At 38.9% G+C, this 22,638-nt stretch overlaps 1 protein-coding gene across 6 annotated transcripts in view; it reads left to right on the forward strand.

Moving 5' to 3' along the window:
• Nucleotides 1-22,638, forward strand: part of ENOX1 (ecto-NOX disulfide-thiol exchanger 1) — a 551,124-nt gene that overhangs the window by 13,662 nt on the left and 514,824 nt on the right. Inside the window, exon 2 of one of the 6 annotated variants that reach the window (XM_025478195.3) lies at nt 11,658-11,734. The exons of the other annotated variants lie outside the window; for them this stretch is intronic. The gene's annotated coding sequence lies outside the window, so the exon portion shown is untranslated. The remainder of the gene's footprint in view (nt 1-11,657; nt 11,735-22,638) is intronic. 6 annotated transcript variants of the gene reach the window in all.

Genomic DNA, 22,638 nt, shown 5'->3' on the forward strand with positions numbered 1-22,638 from the left:
TGTAAATGAACTTAGAAAAACAAACCATCCTAGTATTTTTGTAGTTACCTTGTATATACTGGATTCCTATTAGAGAGAGATTTACTTTGATTAACTGATATTAGAAGCCAGAGTTTTTTGAGGTTTTATAATCAGAAAATCCTACAAACTGTAGTAAAAATTATTAAACAACAAATCACGATTTTGTCTTTGACATTTGGTTTCTGTTTGCTTTTGGGAGGTTTTTCTAACCCAGTGCTACCTCTTAGAGGTATTACTTCTAGCCAGAGTCTGCACCACACGGATATTTCCATCCCATTCAAATAATTCCCTCCCCCATCATAATTGATGTAGTATGTTTGGTTAAACTATAGTTTTAAAGCTGAAAGAGGTCACAGAATTTAGTTTTCTGTTATTGTTGTTTTTGAAACTATTGCCTTTGGAGATTTTAAAGTAACTGAAAGAAGGCTCCTACTCAGGATTGGTGTTAAGTCCTTGGGGATTTATCTCTGTGAGAAAAGAGTGTGAATATCCAATAGCAGTCAAGAGTTAAGCCCTCTACTCTACCCAGCATAATAGCACCCCAAACCAGCCACCCTTGGGTAGCTCTTAACTGGCCTCAATGGCACCTGCCCATCCTGCAAGCAGCTGTGCATGTTGTTCTCTCTGCACCTTCTGTCCTCCTCCACTAGGATGTTTTTTGACTATGAAGTGCTCAGCTTTTACAAGAGGTTTTATTTTGTTTAATATTATTTCCACTATTCTAGAAAGACACTTGGGCACCTCTGGCTGTGTTTCTTTTTTAGCATGTACAAATTCAGATCTTAAAGTGGTTTCATTGCTTCATCACAGAATTTTATAATGAAATAATATTTTGAGTGCCTGACTGGCTTTGATCTTTTTCCCTAGACCACTTAAGTTTGGAGAGGGATCTGAGGCAAAGCTGTCCATTTATTTTACACTAAAGACAAACAGAATCAGTAAATAGCCATCTTTTTTTTAAAAAGCTTAATTTTTCTGTTCCATAAAAATGCATATTGTTGTACAAGAGCATATGCTATAGAATACAGAAAGGAAAGTAAAATTCCTCAGAAATATTAGAGTTAGCCATTATTTACATTTTCATAAAATTCTTCCAAATATAACCCTCTGTCTTTCTTTCTTTTTATATGTATATGTGTCTATGTTTATTCACGTACACCATGTATAAATGAAGTTCTCAATAATGGGGTTTTACTGCATGTGGTACTCTGGAACTTGCTGTGTTTTCCTAATAGCATGTGGTAGGCAACTGTCCATTTCAATAAATGTATATCCTCTTTTTAATGACTGAATACTTTTTTGGATGCTTTTTGTGTATAATTAATACAAATCCCAGAACAAACTAATAATAAGAATTAAAACTAAATAATAAGAATATTTTGAAAAATCCAGTGGAGAGGGGCTTCAGATATGATTTAATCAAGATTTAGGATCTCTTTCTTTATGATTTTCTTTTTCATGCTCCTCATGGTAGCAAAATAGCTGCAGCTCTAGGGGCTCATTATCCAGAGAAAGAGAGCCTTTGTCAATCATTGAACTAAAATCCTAGGCTTCTTCTACTTGCACCGTCTTAGTTAATGTGACCAAGGGAATGCCATTATTCTGACTGCTTCAAATTTGGGTAGAAGTTTATGCCAATCTCATCCAAAGTTCATGAATAAGAGACTCCGAGTTCTGTTAGAAAAGAGAGGCAAACAGCTTATCGAGGAGGCAGCTAATGGTTTCTGTAGGAGTTTACTTTGGGCTTACTGATAGACATTTAAATTGTTTCCAGTTTTTCAGTCTAAAAATTATTGCTGCTCTAAGCATACTTGCCTATATGCCATTTTATTCTTGTACAGTAATCTCATTTGGATGAATTCTTATTAGAAGAATTGCTGGATCAAAAGAAATGCCCATTTTACATTTTAATTGCCGTAAGCCACCTAGGCTATAAAACCACACTTTTGCCAATTATATTTTGAAATCCCTCAACTGCCTGTTGTGAGGTGTTTGTTTTTGTTTTTAGCTGCTGAATCTTTAAGTAGAGACTTCAGAATTGAAGCAGAATTTCAGGTGTCACGATTTCTCTGAGCAAGGCAAATTTGACATGATGTAATTCGAGGTTAATCAAAGCTGCTGTGTATAAAATGTTTCACTGGGAAGGCAGAGAGGATAGAGAGGAATGTATTGTACCAGCTGCAGGCCTCCTGTTTGGTTGGTGATGGCTCAGGGATAGATTGGGTGCCCCTGGATGCCAACCTGTATCTTCCCATAGACATGTGCTGTGCAGTCACTCTGTATTGTCTACTTCCTCCTTCCCGTGTATGTTGTAAAGACCAGCCAAACATAATTGAAAGTGCTGGGAGATGGTGGCCACTCATGCATTTAGTCTGCACTTTTGACTATAGTACTTCTGAAATTCTTACAGTTGAATTTGGAAGAAAAAGCTAACTTAGAAATCAGTGATCTCTGGGATGGCAGGACCTTGATCATCCTTTTGAGGAAGTAAATGGGGAAGTTCATGGTCTGTACACCTTCAGGGAACCAATGGCAGAGAGATGCTATTTGCCAGGATGGCTTTTATTAATGTGAATGAGAAGGGCATTTGAATGGAAACATAGCAGGTCTCAGTGTTTTAGTGAATGGCTTCTGAGTATTTTCTGTCACAATGTAGATGCCATCCCATTTAATCCTCATTAACTTTTTTTTAAAGATTATATTTATTTAATTTATTTATTCATGAGAGACACAGAGACAGGCAGAGACATAGGTAGAGGGAGAAGCAGGCTCCATGAGGGGAGCCCAATGTGGGATTCCATCCCAGGACCCTGGGACCATGACCTGAGCTGAAGGTAGATGCTCAACCACCAAGCCACCCCAAGTGCCCCCTTATAATGACTTTTTTATGTCAATAGTAAGAGGAAACCAAAACTCAGAAAGATTAGTTCACTGCATAGCTAGTATGTAGAAGAATTTTTAACCCTTTCTCCCACCACATTTTGTTCTACTATGTTCCTTCTCTCCCATATAGAAATTATTAACAAAAACTCACTTTGTTTTGACTGATGGGACAAAAGAAGGAATGTAGTGTCTATTATTACAATTAAGGTGGCATTGAAGAGATTCACCTGAAAATTGTAAATGATAAAAATGAACCCAAAGTACAAATGACGCAAATGAGGTGTGTGACCTAGAAAACAAGGAGGTTGGATGAATAGCGACAAAGGGAACAGGCTAACCTATGGGTGCTGCAAGTAGGGACTTCCATATGCTCGAGGCATGAGGAAAGGGGCCAAATGGTAAAAAGAGGTAAGATAAAGTATGTGGCACATGTGAACAAGTTCTAAAGCTATGAATAGGCTAAAGAAATAGGGGTTATTATTGTTAATTAGAAATGTTTATCATGGAAGCCTATTTCTATGACAGAATTTTATTACAAAGTAGAAAGTGGTAGAGTTTTGGAGATGTGTGAACTTGGCTACTCTGTTTATTTGGGTTCAGAATACTAGACTGAAAGGGCTCAATTAAGTCAAACAATGTCCTGATCAAGAAGAAGAAAGGGCAACTTAGAAATAAAAAGCAAAAATACATTTCTATTAAAAAAAAAAAAAGGAACTGTAAGGGTGTAGCATATTTAGTGAAGAGAAGTAATGGCCTGAACTCACTGGAATGAAATGATATACACGGGGTCAGTTCTTCTCCCGGTTAGAATAAGGACAGATTCTTTGTGGGCAGGGGCTGAAAGGAGAGCTCCAGTTCTCTCAGCCTTTCACCACCCTCTCCCTCCAAATTGCCAAATGCCAGGTGGAGCTGGAGGGCACTGACAGATTGAGGGGTCCTAGTGAGTCTTGTATTGCATCTGGCAGCAAGTGTATTGCTCTCCTTGGGCTCATGCCTGCTGCCATGCACTGCCTGTTGTTTGTGGTGTCTGCCAGTGGACAATGATTAAGAGCCATGGGGGAAGAGTACAGGGCTTTGGCAAATGGCCAGCTGTTCGTGGCCGACCCTGTTCACTGTAGGTGCCTTAGTGGGAACCAAGTGGGTTCTTCCTCACTGATGCGGTAATGAACCCATTACAGAGTATTTGCTCTCGTGTCTTCTTCGTCACCTTTACTGGAGTTGACTCCATTGCCCAGTGTGCAGTCTCAACTTTTCTTTCCTTGGCTCAAGGCAATTGCTACTTGCCCTATTTGGCAGTGGTGAGAGTAGCTGTGAGCACTAGTGATGTTATTGGCTGAGGAGTTAAACAGAAGCTGAATAAAGTTTGGCTCCCTGCATAGTCAGGGCAGAGCTTCTCGTCCCAGGGTTAAAACAATACACAAACAGCAACTGAAAATGTCATTGAGCAGTGTGACGTGAATAGACTTCGATGCCCAATGGGGGCATCTGTGACTCAGTGTTGAAGATGCTGCTGCAGACTTCCAAAGCTCCAAATTTGTGCTCAAGTTTCTTTAGTCTCAAAATCTTAGCGTGAAATATTTAGTACCCTAGGAAAGCTAAATTAATGGTGAGTCAAAGTAATTAAGGCAAAGTAAATAATCTCCAAGGTTCTCATTCCCCGTGAAACTAATTTCATATCTTATCCTTCATGTGTTAAAAATAGTTCTCTGCTAATTCAAGATGCCCATGCTCTGTGTTGGTGAAGTGCACTTCAGTTCTATTGAAAGGATGCAGATTAGAGAGTTATTTTCAATTGGGCATTTTTTTTTTTTTAGGCGAGACACTCATTTTGGCACTACAAGAGTGTGAATCTCTTTGGGTGAGCTGAGTTGGATACAGCTGTAGCCGTGCAGATGATGGGCCAACTAGCTTATGATAACTTGCAGCTGGGACAAGCCTTTTCATCCTCTTAGTGAGAACTCTCAGTTCCCATCCTTCTATCTGATGATGAGAGATTAGTTTAAGTGTCTTGGAGGACTTGGACTGGCCAGAGCTTGAGCTTGTCTGTGTCTACACGTATAGGAACCAGGTCTGTTTAGAACTTGTACATAATGGAAACGTTGGATCTTGAACATAATTTTAGAGCTATTTGTCACTTTAAAATAATTGTGACATAGAAATAGGGAAGAGTTGTGAGATTATGAGTTTTTAGACTTTAGTGTACCAAAAGCTGATCTGTCTGCAGTTGAGCTATTTCCAGTGATGATGTCCCATTGTCCTAGGGCCTGAGAAGACATGACACTTTGGAATGAGTGCATGACTAGGACAGATATGGTGCTTCCTCAAGCTAATGTGACTGCTTTAGAATTTATTATTGATACACAGCGAGATCTTGATTAAATGTGAGACTTCTTTCCCTATGGTAAGAGAGTATTTTGGTTAGAAAGAACGGAGGTATTTGAAGGGAAATGTTTAACATACAGTCCTCAGTTACCTAGAGCTGAAATATGAGATCATTATCTTGCTGTTGCTCACTTTCAAAATCCCTCAGTTATCTTTCTCTCTTTAAAGAGATGCCCCCACCCTTCAGTGTATCAAGGGCCTGTTCTTCCAGAGAAATGCAGTTTTGCTTTTAAAGTGTTTTGAGATGGTGACATGGGAGTGGAATATGAAGTATTCAGTTTACATCACAGAGTGGAATCTGTGCAGTGCACTCATACATCCATCCATGCAGAAAAATGTGCATAATTAATAGAAGTAGAATCCTATGTAAAGTGATTCTCTCATTTTTAATATTTGGCTGTAGTTCATTAGAACATTTTTTTTTGGACAGTGAAGTGTCCTTTTGCTAAATTTTAAATTTTTTATTTGGAAATAAAATCACAATTGAGTTGAGCATAGGTATGATATATATGGATAATAATTTTTTTTACTGTATATGAAGCCGTCGTACTATATTTATACATTATGGCTTTTTAATATTGCCATCTTTATCATAATCACCAAATTTATACGGCACCTAACAAAGTGTAAAGCACTTGCTCATCTTTTGGTAATCATGACTTCTGAATGACCTGGGTAACCATTATTATTCCTGTTTTAAAGGTGATGAAATTTGATGTGGTTTGTTTTTCATCCCTTCATCAATTCATCCTTTACTTCACAATCTTTTCCTGAGTGCTTCTCAATGTTTGACGGTTCCGAATGTACAAAGATGAGAGGATCCCTGCCCTTGAGGAGTAGAGACAGGATAGAGGAAGTGGATAGGCACAAATAATGCTGTGTGGTCAGCATTTTGTTACAGATAGTGTTCAAGGTTTCCATAGTGAAGTGGGATTCATTTTGACAAGGGAATTGAAAGTACCATTTGTAGAGAAAAGGCATTAAACTAGGCTTCAGAGGGGGTTCTCCAGGCGGGGAAGGTCATCCAAAGCAGAGACGCAGAGGCACAGAAGACCCCAGTGTGCCTGGGAACAGTGGTGTGAAGCGGCTGGAGCATTGAGAACAAGCAAAGGAGAGGAGGCTTGGAAAGGTCATGTAACTCGTAAATAACAGAGCCAGGAGGGGACAGTTTTCTGCTTCCTAGTGTGATGTTTCTCCTTTACGTTAGGCTCTTTGTTGCCTATTTAGCTTTTCTTTTCTTTTTTTCTAAATACATCACTGACACCCTCTACACAGGCCATGTTGACACCTAGGGATTTCATGTGACAAGGTTATCTCACATAGCTTAAGAGGTGTAGCTTAGCTTGTCTTTTGGCCACTGTATGAATATGTGTGTCCTCCTATGTATTAAGGTGAACTGACTGGGAACTGAGGCCCAGATGGTCTCAGTTAAATGTTCTGACAGGAGAAGCGAATGCCATTTTATCAACCACAGGTAGGTGCCTTTTGACTGCATGACCCCAGGCCTAGTTTGGAGGTCTCCTGGGTTATGTGTATTTGGCACATGGAAATCTAAAGGTTTTAGTCGTTATTTGGAAGGAGTTGGTTTTTTGAAGTTGTTTCTCTCACTGAAAATGACTTTTTGTTCACAGAGCTGAGTAAGTAGTAGAAATAATTGAAAATGACCTGAAGAAGGAGGGTAAAGTGGAGGTAAGGCATATTAGCTGCTAGCTGATGTTATTGCTTGAAAGCAGGCGGTTTTGTTAGATTTTGTACACTGTATGTGGTGTAAAGAACAAACCTTTCCATTTTTTTTTTCTGAGAGCCATGATGTTATCTCAGTAATTGAAAATAATCTTCTAAAGTTGCTCTTTAACTAGATTTACACAATCCCCTTTCAAATCAGCTGTTATCTGCCCTTACATTTCACAGTAAATGTTGCTGTCTGCACAGCCCCTGCTAACAAGAAGATCAAGTGTAACTCTTTTCATGATTTGAAATAAAGTGTTTCTATTGTAATTATCCTGGCTCCTGGTTGTGGTGTTACAAGGGAGCTCCTTTTTTCAGCCAGGTTTATGAGGAATACGGGCTTTCCGTTCTGGTAGTGTTCTTTTTCACAAACATCTAAGGATGCGTCATTTTCAATCATTTTAATTTTTTATGTTTAAAAATGTTTTCATAGATAGTGCACGGTGTGGGCTGGGATTAAAGAGAGGTGGGTTTGAGGAATTTTTTTCTTCTATACTGAGTGATACTTGAGAGGCATGTGTTTCTATCTTCACTGACCTCATTTTGGCAAAATTAGAATAAACACTATGCCTATTAAGCTGCAGTAGGTAGGTTTTAAATGGAGATGGTGACAGAGGTAAACATTAAAATGTGCTGCTAGACAATGTTGTGAAAAGCTGTGGAATCTTCTCTGAAATTCTTCGAGAACAGGGTAAATTCTCATATGTGTAGGACACAAATTCTCTGAGTCTTATATACCGTGATAATGCATGTAGCCCTCTACTAGATTGTGTTCACATTTTATTTTTATTTTTATTTTTTTTATATTTTTTTAAATTTTTATTTATTTATGATAGTCACACAGAGAGAGAGAGAGAGGCAGAGATACAGGCAGAGGGAGAAGCAGGCTCCATGCACCAGGAGCCCGACGTGGGATTCAATCCCGGGTCTCCAGGATCGCGCCCTGGGCCAAAGGCAGGCGCCAAACCGCTGCGCCACCCAGGGATCCCCACATTTTATTTTTAAGTTATTATGTTATCCCCCTTGCGTTGACTTATAAAAGCATTTTGCTTATTGTAGGCTAGCAATTTTCAATAAAGTTTTCTTTAAATCATATTTCTAATTACTTCCTCATGGAAGATAACAATCAACAACCATGAAAGAATAAAAGGACATTAAGTCCTATTTAAATTTGGAATATCAATTAAATCTGAGATTATACATAGGAAGGTCTCGGTAGGTATTTTTCTGCTGGTATTTTGGGAAGGAAGTCCTGAGGGATGGAGTGAGGAAGGGAAGGCACTAACTAAGGCAGCTAATTGGTTTTCCGACTTCTCTTGAATATGGCCTCATGGCTCTTCTTCATGATGTCAGTTGGAGTAGTTAGATTAAGGCCTGGCTCTTCCATTTAACTGTGTACATTAACTGTGTAAGTCCCTTAAACATTTTAAGCCTAATAACTTCACTTGAGTGCAAAATGAGACGGCTAAAATGACCCTTTAAGATTCTCAACTTCTCTGAAATGATGAACTCTTCAATTTAAAAACTATTCAGTATACCTAGAGATAATAATAAAGAGTGGACTTGTGAGCCATAGTTTAAAAACTACATGGTCTGCCATTTTAGGCTACTTATTGTATTGACCAATCCCATTAGTAGAGATAATTGAGAATTGACTGAATCACTTTGACACCTTAATTACATCAACAAAAATATAAATATTGCATAACTATTTCATGTAATGCTCCACAGGCTTCATATTAGTATGTGACATCTTTTTCCTAAAAATTCTTCTGATTCCAGGTATAGTAATTATTGTTTTATATTGTAAATAGTAAGAGAGTAAATATCCTGCCTAATCCCCATTGTCAGCTACCCACAGTGCCTTTTTTTTGGGACTGAGGGATTCCAAGTTAGTGCTTGCCCCAGATTATTACCTTCCATTTGGTGAAAATAGGCACCACTGGCTTACTCTTGTTGGAGGCAAGAGACTGCAGGTTGTGCTCCCACTTTTTTGGAAAGATTTTTAAAATTAATTTAGGGAGCACAAGCAGGGGGAGGGGCAGAGGTAGAGGGAGAATCTCAAGCAGACTCCATGCTGAGTGTGGAGCCCAACACGGGCCTTGATCTCATGACCCTGAGCTCATGACCTGAGCCCAAATCAAGAGTTGGACTTTTGACCCATTGAGCTTCCCAGGTGCTCCCTCTATTTTTCTTTCTAGATCGTGTCTTATCTAGTTCAGTACTTACTAAAGCTACCACTGCTCCAAAGACATTGGAGTATTCAGAGAGAGTTACACTCAAATTTTAGCCCATGGTTCATGAAGCAGATGAGGAAATTGAGAAGGAAGAAAACCGAGACTCTAACAGTTAAAAGAAAGCCAACTTGGCACCCCAGATTATCACAGAACACTGAGACTTGGATGACCTGTAGAATGAGTAATAGCTGCCACCCGGCCACCTTCCCTTCATTCTTCTCAACAGTAGGCTGTCGACAGTACAGGGAATCCAGTGGAAACCGGAGGGGAGGTATGTGTGGAAGAAAAGCAGATGGCTGCAGGGGTAGCTGACATCTCTCCCAGAGCTGTAGGCACACTTGTAAGATGGAGAGACGGAAGTGGTAGTGAAGTTTAAGTTGTCCCAGGGCCACTTTATTTTATGAGTGTCTCACCTAACAGATGTTGCTGGATGAATTCTTGATACATTTGTGGACACTGAGCTATCCCTCAGGATGTATCCCAGCAGTCCTCTCCATCCCAGACACACCCAGGCACCTTAAACATTATTCTTCTACTTGCACCAGCAAGTCCAGCTTTCCTTGACATTAGGTGCACAACCAGGGAAGGGGGGGAGGATGTGCAGTAATTGGATGTGCAGGAGGAGGCAGCATGACCTAGAGAAGGGCAGAGACACATGCTTTCATTTTATTATTTCTGCTTTTCTTCCTCTTCCACTGACCACTTGGAACACTGTTTCCAATTCCTCTTTTGTAAAAGTTTGTAGTATTTTACTAATTGAGGCTGGAAAGTGACACAGACTTGGCTTAAAGCAATGAGAACATTGTGAACGCTTAAAAATGTTATATGGCAGGAATCCTGGGTGATTTAGCAGACACAAATGAGGAGGAAGAGGAGGCGCCACCGTCCCTCTAGTTGAAAAGCAACTAAAGGCGGGTCCTAATAGAGTGAAATTCATCTGAAAACAATCCAGTTTAATCCCCTAAAGTGAGGAGACTTTCTGAAGCTGGTGGGCAGGGGGTTGATATTTGTGACATGCTAATGCAGTCATTTCTGCCAAAGATAGTTTTATATATTGTTAAAGAATTTTTTTTTCTCACTGTATGAAATGTGCTTTGAGAGTTACTGCATTTACCTGAAGTAATTTCAAGGTGTTTGGAAAGGTGACAAGTTCATGTGGTGGTATAGAAAGATGGGAGTACTATCTTTTAGGTACTTTCCATTAGTTTTCGTATGAAATAAGGTGGTTTTCTTCAGACTGAAAGCTTTTATTAAATTTTTTTTTTTTTTTTACTGATCTTAGTTCTGAGGAACTTGATTTTTTTTTTTTTCTTTTTTAAACCTCAATTTCTCTATCTCAGACGAAAATCAGGTACCTGTGGTCATTTCTGATCTGAAAGTGTTCTTTCCTGGAAAGAAAATGAAGACAGGGAGGCAGAAAGACAGACCCTCAGGCCTCTTTCTGTGACTTTGGGCAGCTCACTTAGAATCTTGGTGGTCAAGATTCTCAATGTATTAATTATGCTTGCGTTTTTCTGTATTTCAGGAATTTGGGGAAAATAAATGAGATAATAGTAAAAATATTTGAACTCTAGGTAAGAAAAATGCTATATAATCATAATTGACACAACATTCTCTGCCAGACAGGTAGTGTTTGTTTTCTTTGCTTTTTTCTACAGTAATGCTCTAGAAAATGTGTGATCCTGAATTTAAAAAAAAAGGAAAACACAGTACCCCCTTTGGTCCCCTAGAAAATATTTTCCCACAAATCTAGTGCATTTGAACTCTGTTTTGGGCAAAGGGTCTTTTTACTTTCAGTTTATATAGCGTAGCTGTTGTTTGGGTTCCTTTTGAAATTTCCATTTTTGATCTAGCTTATGAAATACAAGCAGGGGAACAGTTTAGCCAAGAGAGTAGGTTAGAGGGAAGGAATGATGGCAGAGGCAGGCAATATGGATAGAACCAGTGAAGTTACCAGGCCCTAAAGGAAACAAAGCACTGGGGAGGTGTAGTGTGAGGCGAACATGCCGATATGCTCTCTAGCTATGGGGAGGCATGCACGGGTAGCAGGCCGCAGTATACGGTGGGACTTCCAGTCCTCTGTACCCCTCAGGAGAGTTCAAAGTGAGTACCTGGTACTGACATTCATAATGGTCACTAGGGGCCATTGAAAGTAAATGACAGTCATTTTGTCTGTTTTAGTGATGTAGAGCCGTGCACCATGGCTCATTTCAGGATTTCGTTTTTAGAAGTTTTAAATAGAATTTTAGTCCCAGGTGACAGTTTTCTGCTCTCTACAAAGTACACTTAAACAGACTGGAATACTCTTTGATGATGACAGATAAATTAGGTGTTTATTTTCATTATCCAAATGGCAAAAATGAATAAATGAATAAACTAATACATAATCGAACTATGTTTTCACAGTGCATCATTGTATGGATGGAAGAGAGTCCTACTGTTGAAAGCCTTTCAGATGAGTAGATGCTTCTGCATCCTGTGAGGTATTCCCCCAAGGCCCTCTGTCATCCCTATCATTGTATATTTTATGAATGATTAAGCAATTATGTTACTCTCCTGATAGAGTATAAGTTTCATGAAGGCAGAGACCATGTCACTCTTACTTCTAATTGTAGTTCCAGACTCTAATATGATATCCATTACATAGGAGATGGTCTGTGACTATCTGATGGATGGATGGATGGATGGATGGATGGATGGACAGACCAACCTAAATATAGTGCAGCTTGATTATCCTGTACTGTGGCTGGATCCAGACACCACCAAAGAAGTAGTTATCTTAAAGTGTTTATATCTACACACTGCAGAGATATTCCTCTTTATCCTTCCAAGGTGATGTAAAATGCCGTGTCTGTGGAAACCTTTAGTTCTTACTTTCAATGCTTATTAGATGTGCAGCTTGGAATGTCCACCTCTGATTTAGAGTTTTGTGATTATTGTGATCGATAGTGGCTTCTCCATCATAATCTCCATTGCTTTCTATTTTTAAGTGAGACATTTTCCTTATTAGGCATTATTCAGCATAGCTGGAGAGATTTAGGAGTTAGGTGGGGGATAAGTTTAACTTAACTCCAAGATTCTGTGACTATTGGGATATATGTTTAATTATGTATCTTTAGGCATGTTATTGAAACTAATCAATTTCCAGCCCATGTTTTCATTTATTTAATTTTCTGACACATGTTTTCTTTGATCCATTCTGTAGCTTTTTCTATAATAGAGCTACCTTTCTGTTTTCTGGCCCTTGAGCAAGAACCACCTCTTTTTTCTTGTGCTAGGTCTGTTTTCTAGTTAGCACTTTGACAACATGACTTGCTACTGTTTGCCTCGCTTTCATACCCCCAAAATCTGAATGGACTTAAAACAAACAAAAACATCTTTATTTGTGTCCATGTTTATTATTTTTGTTACTGTTTGTTACTGTTGCTACTAATATTATCAATAACAACACTCATCAAATACTAATCATCCTATGAGTATTATAAATATCATTTCTTTTAATCATCTAATTTAAGCTCTATTACCTAAATACTATTGTATCCCTGTTTTACAGGTAACAGAACCAGGGCTTACAAGTTAGTTCAGTAACTTGCCCAAAGCCATTCGAGTAGTTAGCTTTAAAGATTTTATTTATTTGAGAGAATGAGAGAGGAGGGAAGAGGAGCAGGTGGTAAGGGAGAGAGAATCTGAAGCCAACTCTATGCTGAGCACAGAGCCTGACATGGGGCTTGAACTCAAAGCTGTGAGATCATGACCTGAGCTGAAAGCAAGTCGTACACTTAATAGACTGAGTCACCAGGCGCCCCTCAAATAGTTAGCTTTAAATTAAACTTTTTATTTTGAGATAATTATAGATTCATAAGTGGTTATAAGAAATAACAGACATCTCTTAAATCTTCTACAGAGTTTTTCCACATGGTAATATCTTGCCAAACTATAGCACAGTATCACAACTGGGGTATTCACTACTATAGTTAAGATATAGAACATTTCCATAACAGTGAGGATCCTCCACTTTACCCTCTTTTTTTTATGCCCACACCCACTTCCCCTCTTGCTTTTCCTCATAGTGACCACAGCAAGCATCGGTCTGTTTTTCAGATTCTATAATTTTGTCATTTCATGAATGTTATTTAAATACAGTACATGGGGACACCTGGGTGGCTCAGTGGTTGAGCGTCTTCCTTTGGCTCAGGTCGTGATCCCAGCGTCCTAGGATTGAGTTCCACATCGGGCTCCCTGCATGGAGCCTGCTTCTCTCTCTGCCTGTGTCTCTGCCTCTCTCTCTCTCTCTCTCTCTCTCCCTCTCCCTCCCTCTCTCTCTCTCAGTGTCTCTTACAAATAAATAAATAAATAAAGTCTTTTAAAAAAATACAGTACATGGACTTTTGGGTCTGGCTTTTTTTTCCCCACACAACATAATTCCCTGGAGATTCATCCAAGATGTGTTTACCAAAACTTTCTTCCATTTTATTGTTGAGGAGTAGTTCAGCTTTTTTTTTTTTTAAGATTTTATTTATTTATTCATGAGAGACACAGAGGGAGGCAGAGACATAGGCAGAGGGAGAAGCAGGCTCCCTACAGGGAGCTCGAGGTGGGACTTGATTCTGGGAATCCAGGATCACGCCCTGGGCCGAAGGCAGGTGCTAAACCGCTGAGCCACCCAGGCTGCCCAGTAGTCCAGCTTTTTAACTATTATCCTGTCAAAGAACTTCTGGGTTGTTTCTATTTTTTGATACTCTGAATAAAGTTCTTATGGATGTTCATGTATAGGTTTTTAGTTTGAACATGTCTCAGACTCTTATTTCTCTGGGGTAAATGCACAAGAGTATAATTGGTGGATAGTTTTATGTTTAGTATTAAAAGAAACTGCCAAGCAATTTTCCACAGTGGCAGTACCTTGTACATTCTCACCACCAATGTATGAGTGATGTGGTTTCTCTGCATCCTTGGGCAGCATTGGGTGTTGTCATTTTTTTTAATTTAGCCACCTGACAGGTATCTAGTGATATCTCATTGTGGTTTTAATTTGGATTTTCCAAATTCTTTGGTGAAATGTCATGCCTTTGTTCAGATGTCGGCATGGTTCAGGGCTGGATAGTCACATGACTGGTGGTTAGCTGTCAGTTGGAGTAATGGGGATGGCAGGCCACATGACCTCGTGCAGGCCAGCTTGGTGACTTTTCAGAGTTCTGAGAGAGAAGTAGCACAAAAGGCCCTTTGACACCTTGGAACTGGCACACTTTCACTTCCCCTGTGTTTTGTTCCTCAAAACAAGTCACAAGGCCAAGCTAGATTCAAGGAGTGGGGAAATAGAGTCTGTCTACCTCTCGATGAGTGAAGCTACAAAGTCAAATATCAAAGGGCATGGGTACAGAGAGAAACGGAGAACTGGGGGCCATTTCACAATTAATATACCACATCAGGCAACTTGTATAATCATCTTTCACCCATTTTTCCCCTTCATAACCCACATTAACCTTGGAAACAGTGTGCCTTAGTGAAAATATATTTGACTGGGATTTGGAAAATGACATGTGTGTTTAAGAAATTGAATTAAAGATGCCTAGAGCCCTAATACTTTCCAGCTTATGTACCAACATTTGCCTATGACATATACTGGATTTGCTTCCATTGAAATGAGAATAAGGGGATGGCTGGGTAGCTCAGCTGTTGAGCATCTGCCTTTGGCCCAGGGTGTGATCCCGGAGTCCTAGGATTGAATCCCACATCAGGCTTCCTGCATGGAGCCTGCTTCTCTCTCTGCCTATGTTTCTGCCTCTCTTTCTCTCTGTGACTCATGAATAAATAAATAAAATCTTTTTTTAAATTCTTTTTAAAGATTTTTAAAAAAGATTTTATTTATTTATTTATTTATTGAGAGAAAGATAGAGAGAGAGAGAGAGGCAGAGACACAGGCAGAGAGAGAAGCAGGCTCCATGCAGGGAACCCGAAATGGGACTCGATCCTGGGTCTCCAGGATCACACACCCCAGGCTGCAGGCGGCACTAAACCGCTGCACCATTGGGGCTGCCCAGTAAATAAAATCTTTAAGAAAAAGAAATGAAAATAGGACAGTTAGAGATGATATTTTCATCTTTTTTTGTACTGTGTTACATAGGCTAATTTCTGCTCAATCATTTTCAACTCATCTGCTTCTGGGACAGCCCCTACATTCATTTAGCAAATCCTTACTAAGTGGCAGGGACTAGGGATAAAAAGGAGGAAAAAGATACGTGCTGAGAACTTCTAGTCCAGTGAAAGACACGATGTGCATAACTGTGGCAAGTGGTATGTTGTATCTCCCACCTCATACACGTTTTTCTCTGGACATTTGGCACTTTTCTTTTCCTTACCAGTAATGACATGGCCTCAACTCTTTTCACTCCCAGCCCTAAGTATGCAACCACATGTACCTATAGACTGCTTAAAACTTTGTCTGTGGACAAGTGTTTCATGTGACCTGGCTGAGTGACAGTGTTCTGGCTATGGTTTTCTAATTAGTAGGAGATTTCTCCATTTGCTGGGTAATTCTGCTTGGTCTGGCTGGAGGTAGTTCAGATTCCACACCTTAATTATTTTATAGCTTCGGTGGAAGGTCTAATATTATCTGTAGTGTGTTACTTCTTTTGCCAAGATCGCACCAAAAAGTAATCAACATGACGTGCTGCCATATTACCTACCTGACAACTTAGAAAACAGTAGTGGTTAACCTTATGATTTCATTTTTGTTGAAAATGTTGTAACTGAGGAAAAAAGTCTGGGAGGATATATATCAAATGTTAGGAGTCATAATTTATGGCTAGTAAGCTTAATGATGATTTGTTTTCTTATTTAGGCTTAATTGTGTTTTCTATTCTTATGCTGAAAAAATGTATTATGTTGTAAATTTTTTTTTTAGTTTATATGAAAAGAAAATAGGGCCCACAGGTAATGATTTATAACCAGAGAGGAAGCGTGAATGTAAGAGGCATTAGAGCCTCACAGGTGTACAAGGTCCTGATTAAAGTGGTGACAAAGGCCTCCTGAATGACTGTTACGTCAGCATAGAGAGAGAGAGAAAGCAGATTTAGGGAATTCTGACCAGACTTCATTCTTTGATGTTAATTCTGTATTCAGTCCCCCGGCGTCTCTATTTCTCTCTTCCCTTCATTCAGTGTGTCATTCATACTCAAAGATGATGCTTCTGACAGTGATGGTCATCTGGAGACATGGATGTAGCTGAAAATGCTCATATTCAACCAAAAATCCTTTCAATTAGGAACATGCTTTGAAGTTTTCTGTGCAGTGTAGAATAGAGAAGTGGTTTGTGTTCTGGGGTTTGTAACAATAGAATCCTTTCTTTTATGTGCAGAGCAGATAGAGTTCTGGTGATGTGAAGGATGGAGAAACATGTGACCTCCGAGTTTTCTAGTGTGGAAAATGAGTGCAGCAAACAGGATATGCTGCATTGTGAAGCAAGCATCCTATTTATGGATGTAAGGTCAACAGGATATAAGCAGATTTAGTTACACAGGCAGTCAACATGAATTAATATGTACAATTTAGAGTCAGGAGCCCAAGACTAATCATTCAAAATACAAGTAAATACATAGAGGAAATACTACAGTTCAAGTTCCAGTTCTGAAATGTAAGGACTAGCTTCCTATTAAGGAAACTTGGTCATAATAGGATGAGAAAGAGAAGGAAAAACCAGCCTAAAAGATTCAAGACAGAAAGGTGAAGCATTACTGCTGCTGCTGGTCCCCTGGGATTCCCCTTTGATGGCAAGGATTTATACTGTCTCACATTTCAGAAACCATTGTAGGAAGGACCATATGCACTGAGTAGTAGAATTTTTCCTATGCTACTTCACTAATGAGCTCAAAGACTCATTCAAGCCAACTAGGCCAAAAACAGAAACAGAAATGTTGAAGATGTATCTTAACTTGTCCTCTCTCCCCTAACAAATGTAAATATCTCCACAGCACAACTTTTTCTATATGTAGCTGTGATCAACCTCCTTTGTCCCCCTAGGCATTGAGATGCTAATCTTAATTCTTAATTCCAGTGTCTTCTGGCAAGATTCTAGGATGGCATATCAATATATAACAGACAATTATATTACTATATACTAACAGTGAACAATAAGAAATTGAAATTAAAATGCCATTTGCAATAGCACCAAAAATATGAAATACTTAGGGGTAAATCTAATAGAAGATGTGCAAAACTTTTTCAGTGAAAAACCATACAATATTGTTGAGAAAAAGAAGACCTAAATAAATGGAGAGCTATAATTGACGTCTCAATATTGTTATAATGTCAGTTCTTTCCAAATTGATCTATAGATTCAGTGCAACCCCAATAAAAATGCCAACAGTTTTCAAAATTACAAGATGAATCTAAAAAATCACAATGATATGCAAAGAACCTCGAATAGCCAAAACAACTTTGAAAAGAGAAGAACAAAGTTAAAGGACTAAAACTACCTGCTTTCAAGCTCAGTAATCAAGAGCGAGGCTCTGGTGTTACAATAGACAAATAGATTACTGGAACAACAGAGGGAGTCAGAAATGGATCCATGTGTGTAGAGACCATTGATTTTAGGCAAGGGTACAATGGCATTTCAGTGGATAAAGGATTGTTTCTTTAACAAATGGCTCTGGGAAAAAAAAAAACAAACAAATGGCTCTGGAATACGTAGATATCTATAAGGGGAAAATAAATATTGAACCATACCTTATAGTATATTTTTTAAATGAATATAAAATAGATTGTAGACATACATGTAAAACCTAAAACTATAAATCTTGTAGGAAAAAAACATGGAGGGGGCACCTGGGTAGTTCAGTGGGTTAGCATCTGACCCTTGATTTTGGCTCAGGTAATGATCTCAGGGTCATGGGATGGAGCCATGCAGGAGGGCTTCTCACTCAGAGGAGAGTCTGCTTGCCTTCTTTTCCCCCTGCGTCTCCCCCTGCTCATGCATGCACACACTTTCTCCCTCTCTAAAATAAATATATCTTAACACAAAGAAAAACATAGGAAAAAAATCTTTGTGACATTGAGTTGGACAAATATTTCTTAGATGTGATATCAAAACCACAGTCCATAAAAGAACAAATTGATAAATTGGACTTTCCCGAAATTAAATTTTTCTGCTCTTCAAAAGATATTAAGAAAACACAAACATAAACCACATATTGGGAAAAAACATTTGCAGATTTATCTGATAATGGATTTGCATCCAGAATTTATAAATTACTTTCAAAACTTAATAAGAAAACAAGAAACCCTCCAAAATAACAAACAAACAATTTGAACAGATATTCCACCCAAGAAGAAATATGGGTGGCAAAATCATGAAAAGATGTCAACATCATTAATCATTAGGAAAATGCAAATTAAAACCCCAATGAGATAGCATAATACACATATTAGAATGGCTATAATTAAAACAACTATATAAAATGTTGATGAGGATATGGAGGAAATGGAGCTTTCATACTCTGTTAGTGGGAATGTAAAATGGCACAGTCACTTCGGAAAGTAGTTAGGCAGTTTCTTAAAAATTAAACATACACCTACCACATGATTCATGCATCCTAACCTTTAAATATTTACCAAAGAGGAAAGAAAACATGTGCCTGTACAAAGACTTACATATGAATGTTGATAGCATCATACTTTGTAATACTCAGAAAGTTGAAACAACTCAACTATTCATCCACAGAGGAAAGGACAGATTCACTGCAGCACGTCCATGTCTATGCTGAAACTACTCAGGAGTAAAATCAAATGAACTATCGATTCATGCAACAACATGGATGAATCTCAATATAATTATGCTGAGCAAAAGAAACAAAGCAAAAAAAAAAAAAGAGTCCATAGTGTACAATTCCATATATTTAAAACTATAGCAAATGCTGGTAAGTTTATAGTTTCAAACAGCGAATCAGTGTTTGCGTTGGGATAGAGAAAGGCAGAGAAGGGTGGGAGGGAAAGATGAAAAACTTCAGAAATAGTGTATATATATGTTCATTATCTTGATTGTGATGATGATTTCACAGGTATAACCATAGATTAAAACTTATGAAATAATACACTTTAAAATGTACAGTATATTGAATTATTTCTCTATATGGCTATTAAAAACAGCATAGTAAAATGCTATGGTAGGTAGGAGGGCAGGGAAGGACAACATTTTACAGACATAAAAGAGTGGGTCAGTCTTTTCCTAGCAGAGGAGAGTTGGCAAAGACTTTACAGAGGAGGTGATCTTTTCTAAGCTGAGAAAGAAAAATAAGCATTTGTCAGAACTGCTATAAAAACAACACAATGCAGGTACAGAGGTAGTGTTGGTGAGGTCTGAGTGGTGTGAAGGAGTATGGCGAAAAAATTTGAGGACTTTACGAGAGGTTGAGAATCCTGGCAGCTGTAGAGGTAAACGAAACTAGACAAGTAGGTAGGATTCAGACCATCAGGTCTTGCTTGTCATCCTAAGTATTAGGATTTTGGATTATAGGCACAGGGGAGCCACTTAAGGCATTTAATCTGGGCAGTGAAAGCCATATTTATCTTAAGATTATTGTCATACTAGAATGAACTATGATAACTATGATATGTAAGAGTTTTGTTAAATAAGAAGAGAATTTTCCATTGTTAAAGGTTCTATATGAATACTTCCTATGAAAGTATTTTGTTTTGAATGGACTTGAAAGAAATTTGGTCACATGGAAATTTGGTACTATTTCTAAATTCACACATTCATCAATCTATTCCAAGGCTTTCATTGACCAAAGATTCCAGACCAGTTATATTGCCTTAATCTATTTTTAATATATTTTTAATTGAAGTTCAATTTGCCAACATATAGTATGACACCCAGTGCTCATCTCGTCAATGCCATCCTCAGTGGCCATCAGCCAGTCACCCCCAACCCCCGCCCACCTCCCCTTCCACTACCCCTTGTTCGTTTCCCAGAGTTAGGAGTCTTTCATGTTTTGTCTCTAATTTTTCTTTTTTTTTTGTCTCTAATTTTTCCCACTCATTTTCCCTTCTTTCCCTTATAATCCCTTTCACTATTTCTTATATTACCTGTATGATTGAAACCCATATAATGATTGTCCTCCAATTGACTTCCTTCATTCAGCATAATACTCTATAGTTCCATCCACGTCGAAGCAAATGGTGGGTATTCATCATTTCTAATGGCTGAGGAATATTCCATTGTATACATAGACCACAGCTTCTTTATCCATTCAGCTTTCGATGGACACTGAGGCTCCTTCCACAGCTTGGCTATTGTGGACATTGCTGCTGTGAACATTGGGGTGTAGGTGTCCCGGCATTGCACAGCATCTGTATCTTTGGGGTAAATCCCCAGCAGTGCAATTGCTGGGTCGTAGGGCAGATCTATTTTTAACTCTTTGAGGACCCTCCACACAGTTTTCCAGAGTGGCTGCACCAGGTCACATTCCCACCAACAGTGCAAGAGGGTTCTCCTTTCTCCACATCCTCTCCAACATGTGTTGTTTCGTGTCTTGTTAATTGTCATCATTCTCACTGGGGTGAGGTGGGATCTCATTGTGGTTTTGAGTTGTATTTCTCTGATGACAAGTGATCTGGAGCATTTTTTCATGTGCTTGTTGGCCACATGTATGTCTTCTTTGGTGAAATTTCTGTTCATGTCTTTTGCTCATTTCATGATTGTATTGTTTGTTTCTTGGGTGTTCAGTTTAATAAGTTCTTTATAGATCTTGGATACTAGCCCTTTATCTGATATGTCATTTGCAAATATCTTCTCCCTTTCTGTAGATTGTCTTTTAGTTTTGTTGACTGTATTTTTTGCTGTGCAGAAGCTTTTTATCTTGATGAAGTCCTAATAATTCATTTTTGCTTTTGTTTCCCTTGCCTTCATAGATGTATCTTGCAAGAAGTTACTATGGCCATATCTTGCCTTAATCTAAATTGTCAGAGTGCTCCAATGCAGAGACACAAGAATGGAAATGAGAACTAAGCTCAGCAGCCTGGATATTTGGAAGGCATCTCAGTATGGTTGAGCTCCAGTGGTCCAACCACTAAAGACCAGGCCCACCTCTCCCTAGGGTGCTTTGAAAAGCCCCCTGTGGTATTTAAAAACCAGTATTGCAAGGGCAACTGTTAATCTCTCAGCTAGAATGTTTTACTTTGGACACCATTAAGGGATGTTGGAAATAATGATACTGGCATGAGTGGAACATTGAAGAGGAAAGCCCCCTAATTACCAATCTGCCTTGATTCCACTGTAAATATTTCTACTACCTGATAATCTTTGGTCACTAAATCCAGAATATGCCAAAATTTGCTTTTCTGGTAGGAAAAACTTACTATTTTTTCTTCCTCCTGGGAACAGATCTTTAGCCATATGTGTTGGAGAACTAAATCTCCAAGGAATACCTCTGTGTGCATCTGGGGAAAACCTAAAGATTTTTTTGCCTCTGACTTTTTTTTTTAAGATTTTATTTACTTGTTTGAGAGAGAGAGAGAGCAAGAGAGGAGAGAGCATAAACCGGGAGAGGGGCAGATGGAGAGAGAGGAGCAGACTTCCCGCTGAGCAGAGAGCTGGATGCAGGGCTCCAACCTAGGACCCTGTGATCATGACCTGAGCTGAAGGTAGATGCCTAACCAACTGAGCCACCCAGGTATCCCTGCCTCTAACTTTGAACGCTAGTGGCTTAGAAATCTTTTGATCATTGTTTAAAAAAAAATAGGGATCCCTGGGTGGTGCAGCGGTTTGGCGCCTGCCTTTGGCCCAGGGCGCAATCCTGGAGACCCGGGATCGAATCCCACATCGGGCTCCCGGTGCATGGAGCCTGCTTCTCCCTCTGCCTGTGTCTCTGCCTCTCTCTCTCTCTGTGACTATCATAAATAAATAAAAATTAAAAAAAAATAAAAAATAAAAAAAAATAAGATCTAGCACTTAAATTTTTGTTGAGTACTGGGGATGATGATGAGCATTAATTTTGCCATATGTTAGAATTATTGGGCTATGTACCATAGCTTGTTTTTAGTATTCTTTTAAAAAATATTTTATTTATTTATTCATGACACACACACACACACACACACACACACACAGAGGCAGAGACACAGGCAGAGGGAGAAGCAGGCTCCATGCAGGGACCCGACATGGGACTCAATCACAGGTCTCCAGGGTCACATGCTGGACTGAAGGTCCCACTAAACCACTGAGCCACCCAGGCTGCCCTGTTTTTAGTATTCTTATCTTACATGCTGGGAGGAGTTAGTATTACATTCAGCAAAGAACCCTGAATTCTTAAAGCTCCTAAGTAAAAAACAGTGAAATAGAATGATGGTGAGAATAATTTCACTTGCTTCATAATTTTGCTATGATGATTAATTG

The sequence above is a fragment of the Canis lupus genome, chromosome 22 (genome assembly GCF_003254725.2).
Source record: "Canis lupus dingo isolate Sandy chromosome 22, ASM325472v2, whole genome shotgun sequence".
Taxonomy (NCBI): Eukaryota; Metazoa; Chordata; class Mammalia; order Carnivora; family Canidae; genus Canis; species Canis lupus.